The sequence below is a fragment of the Cucumis melo genome, chromosome 8 (genome assembly GCF_025177605.1).
Source record: "Cucumis melo cultivar AY chromosome 8, USDA_Cmelo_AY_1.0, whole genome shotgun sequence".
In the NCBI taxonomy this organism is placed as follows: Eukaryota; Viridiplantae; Streptophyta; class Magnoliopsida; order Cucurbitales; family Cucurbitaceae; genus Cucumis; species Cucumis melo.
Window position 1 is genome coordinate 14,274,090 of NC_066864.1, and position 5,572 is coordinate 14,279,661.

General features: G+C 38.0%; 1 long non-coding RNA gene across 1 annotated transcript; it reads left to right on the forward strand.

Moving 5' to 3' along the window:
- Positions 1-3,845: 3,845 nt before the first annotated feature.
- LOC127150649 (uncharacterized) lies at positions 3,846-4,797 on the forward strand. Its single transcript, XR_007823249.1, has 3 exons — positions 3,846-3,923; positions 3,997-4,060; positions 4,668-4,797. It is a non-coding gene; the product is annotated as an uncharacterized LOC127150649 (long non-coding RNA).
- Positions 4,798-5,572: the final 775 nt, after the last annotated feature.

The following is a 5,572-nucleotide window of genomic DNA, read 5'->3' on the forward strand; positions in this document are numbered from 1 at the left end:
TATTCGATCCTTTCTTCTTGTTCAATATGGATGCTGAGGAGGTGAACCTTGAGCTATTTTGCAAGTTTTGGCTTTAATCTTTTCCAAAAAGAGAATAATGATTCAATTAGGATGAGTCTAGATGTAAATGCTAAATGTGAGAAAGAAAACCATCAAATAATGCAATGGCTCAAACAAACTTAGTGAAGTTAATGCTAGCATCCTATTTGACACAGGCCCTCAAAATGGTGTAAGTCACACTTGATCATACAACAACTCCTCGAAGGTCAAACACTACTACATTCTCGAATCTAATCCTATAGGTACAACCCGGGTACAGGGCTTGTGCTAGTGTGTGAGAATAATATAATAAGGTAGAAAAATTAAAATTCTAAAACATATGAATTAACATGATATGCGAATCATAATGAGTGAAGCTGAATATAAGTCCTAAAAGATAAAAGCTCAATTTGATCACAACTGTCACATGTGATTGTATGGCCAAATTGAGTGAGAATTTTTAGTGTGTCTGAACGGAAGCATAAGCTCCTCAAAGGTCAACACTAGTCCATCCTCGTTTCTAATTCTATAGGGTAGAGCCCGGGTAGGAAGCTTGTGATTGTGTGTGAAACAATAATAACAACACACTAAAAAGAAAATAAAACAAAAATAAATAAATATACAAGATGAAGACAAAAGAAAAGGCCAAACTCTCAAGGTGGAACCTTATGTCTACAGTGGAGTCGCCAAGCTATCGCCACGTACCCAAGACGACGCGGAGCAACCGACATCCTTAAAAAGGGTTTAATTTTAAAAACGAAAAGAAAAGAAGAGTCGCCACCAATCTTTTTTACGGTGTGATTGGACACCGAATTAAAGTGAATCATTTTAAATAAAATAAAACTTGTCTAAAAAAAAATTAGAGTTGAGTTCGGGAGTCATTTGTGTACGGGGAAGGTGTTAGCACCTCCTAACATCCGTTTTAGAAAATGATGGCCAAATTTAATGTCTTGAATAAAATTCATTTTTTTAAAAAGAACCATGTCTTATTTTATTGCTCACCGCTCCAATATGTGGAGCAATGATCCCGTAAAATAAGTGGGATACACCCATTAATTAGACTATATTGAGGAAAAATTCTTCACCTTAAGAGGATGAGAAATTATTACAATTTCTCAAAATCTATCATAGTTTAGTATTCAAATATTTTTTTTAAACATTGATTAAATTTGTTTTTTCTTGGGATCAAATATCGGACTGCCAAAGATATTGATCCCTCACCTCAAGAATCTAGAAATAACGGACTCCCAGAAATTTCTAGATTCCATCATAGGATTTTTTTTAGCGAAATCGACGTTGGGTTATTATTAAAAAAAATAGATTAGGAAACCTTATGAAATATATATTTAATTTGAGTTTAAAAGAAATAATTTTAAAGAAAAAAATTCTAAATTGTTTAAAGAGAAATTTGAAAAAAGATTTCAAGATTACATGCAATTAAGGTTGCAGGTATTTTAAAATTTAAAAAAAAAATAATAAAGGTCAAATAAAAACAACACGTCATAAACCAAATCAAATATACCACACAATATATTAGACAAATAATTTAGTATATCAATGCATGCATATACTAAATATAACGATAGTAAATGAAAATAGGTCAAAAGAAAAGGAAAAGAAAGATACATAATAATGATAAATAAAATAGGAGAAAAAATGAAAAAGGAACTAAATGAAATAATAAACAAATAAACATGTAAAAAAAGTAATTAAATATATAAGTTAAGAAAAGAGGACATAGGGATGATTGTAAGTTAAAAAATAAAAATATTTATGAAATGAAATCATAATAATGATAATAATAATAAAAATCTAAGAAAACATAAATATAAAAAAACTAAAGAAATAAATAAAGAAAAGTTATATATATGAAATTTTAATTCCTCGAGTCACTTGACTCCAAACATTTTCCATGTCATGGTTGTAAGCCCTTGAATTCCAATCTTTCTTCCAAATCCAACATCTACATTGGAAAGTCTTGATATTATCTTAAAAGTCTAATAGACTAAAGCTAGGGAAAATTCTTGATGGTACACAACATTCTTGTCGCTATATGATGATTTCTTGAAGAATTGATATGTTAAGATGTAAGATAATCTTCCCAATAGATAGTCTTTAAAGGTTTCTTCCTGATCCAATATGTGTAGATGTTGGAGATTAATTTGGTTGTGTTGTTACTTGGGAATTAAAAAGGCTTCTAATATATAGAGATTAACTAATTTTTCTTTCAATGAATCTTCCTCGTTATGAAGTGCTTTAAAAGTTCTCTATATATCTCTTCTTGTTATAAAGTCGTGTAGGAAAATGACATTTTTCAAACCATTCTCTTTTGTTTCTTGTAGATTTAACTCTGAAAATTTGTGCCCTTTTAATCCAGGACCAAATTTAGCCCAAATTCTGCTATATGTCCATTGAAGTTGAAATCATGAACATTGAGCTTTTTTGTATGGATTGCTTCTTTATTAAGAAATTCAAAAATTGTGTTGGTATTTTGGCAATTTTAATGTTGAGGAAGTGGCAAAAAGGGCTATTCAAAACTCTAGAAAGAGTGGTTTGCTCATCATTGATTTGATAAGATTCAAAGTTTCTAAATTGTGATATACAGTAATTCAAAGATTTTTATATTCATTTTCCATAATTATGTCTTTTGGATGATGTTTGACCTGTGAAAAATATATTGTAACGCCCAACATTTCGGTTTTCCTTTGTTGTTTTGACCATTAATATTAATATTAAGTGTGGTTAATATTATTCTTATTAAACTAAAGTTGTATTTTCTTTTTATATTAATTATTGAAGTTAGGGGTAAAATAGTCAATTAGTGGGTTGGCAAATTAATTGGTTGCCTTGGAAAGGGTCAAGGGTGGAGAGAGAAAAGAGGGATATTAAATTCTTTTATTATTTTTTTTAATTCTTTTAAAAAGAGGCATTGGGAGACGTGAGACTCCTCATCTCCCCAAAGAAGAAAAAAAAGAAAACCCTAGCCGCCGCCATTCTCCGCGCCGCCGCCGCCCGCCGCCAGCTTCAAGCAAGCGCCGAAGCCGATCCACCGCGCGTCTGCAAGCCGAGTGGAAGCCGAACCACCCTCCGCGCACGCCGGGCATCCATCGCACAGCCGAACCCGCAGCCGCCACCTGAAGCCGATCCTCCGCGCGTCTGCAAGCCGAACCCGCAGCCGCCAGCCGAAGCCGGAACTCGTCGCGCCGCTTCGATCTAAGGAGGACAGCCGACGCCGCGCCGCTTCGATCAGGAGGATAGCCGAGCCGCGTCGCGTTGCTCCGATCAAGCCGAAAGGAGCCGCTTGGATCTGACGCAGCCGGAACATCTGTCAGCCGGCTGTCGCGCCGTCGCGCCGACTGAAGCCCAGCAGCCAACACCGAGTGTGCCTCCAGCCGTCGAACCCGAACCCGGAGCCGCTCCTCATCCGCGCGCCCGAGCCCGAAGTCGAAGCCGAAGCCGCGCCGCGTCCAGCCCTCTCCGCGTGCAGCCGCGCCGCGCCCAGCCCTCTCCGTGCGTGAGCCGCGTCCTCGTGGGAAGCCGCGCCGCGCGTTTCCGCGTAGCCGAGCCGCATCTCCTCCCTGTTGCAAGCCGAGCCGCACGCGTAGCTTCCTGTACCGAGCCGAGCCGCGCCTGCGCCAAGCCGAGCCGGTCCCTGTCTTTTTCCAGCCGAGCCGCCAAGACCAAATTGGCTCCATCCACCTAAATTTTGGTAATTTAATTAATTATTGTGGCATTTCCCAGTAAGACTCCATGCTTCGGACGTCAATTAAATTAACTTGGGACTAAAATTAAGTTATTTTCCTTAAGGGACGTCTTGGACCAAGTAATTGCTGCAGCGCGGGAATTCTTCAGCAGGGGGGCTCGAGCACTGCAACCTCTCTAGGGTAAGTTATTTCAAATGAGTCTTGAACCGATAGTCGTTGGCGACCTAATTACGAATTTTGGCATATTAAACAGTTAGGACTTCGTCGCTTGGAAAGCGTACTGCCTCGCGGTTAGGACTCGACAAGTAGATCTCCAGGTAAGAGATTCTACTACTAGCTTCATGTTTAGAAGTATGAGACTATGTATGCCCCGACTTTTCATGTTAAGGATTAGACAGTACGTTGCCTGAGATAAATGATAGTATGATGCAATGATGATATAGTTATACTATAGCCTGTTATGTGTGGCAAGAGCTGTTATGGCTATACGACGAATGTCGGGACGGAGAGTGTAGAGATGATTTATGTGACATGTTATATGCTGATGCCATGTGTATGTATACTGCAATTAGGGTACCTGTTATCTTAATCTGTTAGAGTCGTACCTGCATGGGTGTCCTTCGGGATCACCACCTATTGAGGACTGTGTGGTCCGACGGGACACCAGTCTAGCATGGATATAGATATGACTCGAGTGACTCGACGGGGTCCTCGCATCCCGACTGTCCTAGGTGTCCCCCGGGGCACCGAAGACCAGAGTTACGTTCCTACGGGAGCGCATGATTGCACGTGTTCGGGAACGTGCCAGAGATTGGGTACCAGTTATCAGGACTCTAACAGGAAGTTAACAGGCACCTAGTGGGACTAGTAGTGGGTCCCTTACTGAGTATTTTTATACTCACTCTCTTCATTTTATGTTTTCAGGTAGAGGACGAGGCAAGGGCAAGGGCAAGCTGGCGAGCGACCCGAAGTGAGACCGTGAAGGGCCATAGGGACTACCGCTTCCGCTTATCTTTATTTCAGACTTTCGCATTTGAGTTCGAGTACTTTTCATTACTTACCATCTTTTATGTAGATAGGGCCCGAGTAGGACTTCAGAATGCATTTACACTTTTTTGCATGATTACCTTGTTTAATTTTTCATAAATGAAATTTCTTAAACCGTATGCGTTTTAATAAATTTTATGACTTAAACCACTTGTTCTATATTTAGTAATGACTTCGATTCAGTATAAGGAGTTGGGTCGTTACATATATAATAAACAATATGTTAATAAACCAAGAGTGAGTGCAGATAAATAAATATAGAGCACTATTCAGATTGATATTGATAAAGATAGAGCAATTAGACAAAGAAAAAGATAGACAAATATAGACGAAAATAGATAAAGATAGAGGACTATACAGATAGACATATTTGACATTTTATTTTGTTACCTTCACTTCTTTTTCATTCTTCATTTGTTTTTCTTCTGCCTTTCCTTTAGATTTCATTGATTTGCTAGTTGATTTTGTTTACTTTTTGCTCACCATATATTTAGAAAAAAAAGTTAGGGTTAAGTTACATAGAATAAGAGTGGTTATTAAATTAAATAAAATGAAGATAAATTCAGACCTCTCTGTATCGGAGATTGATCAAGATAGATTAAGATATATGGAAATAGATTTGTTTGTGGAACCAAAATATTGAGCAACGAACGGAATGCAAGAAAGATATTTCGGAAGATTGATGGAGAACAAAATGTGGTAGAAGAAGATGAATAATTTTAGAAGTTTGGTTGAAGAAGGTATGTGGAAATGAACGATTGAGGAAGAAGATGTATGACAAA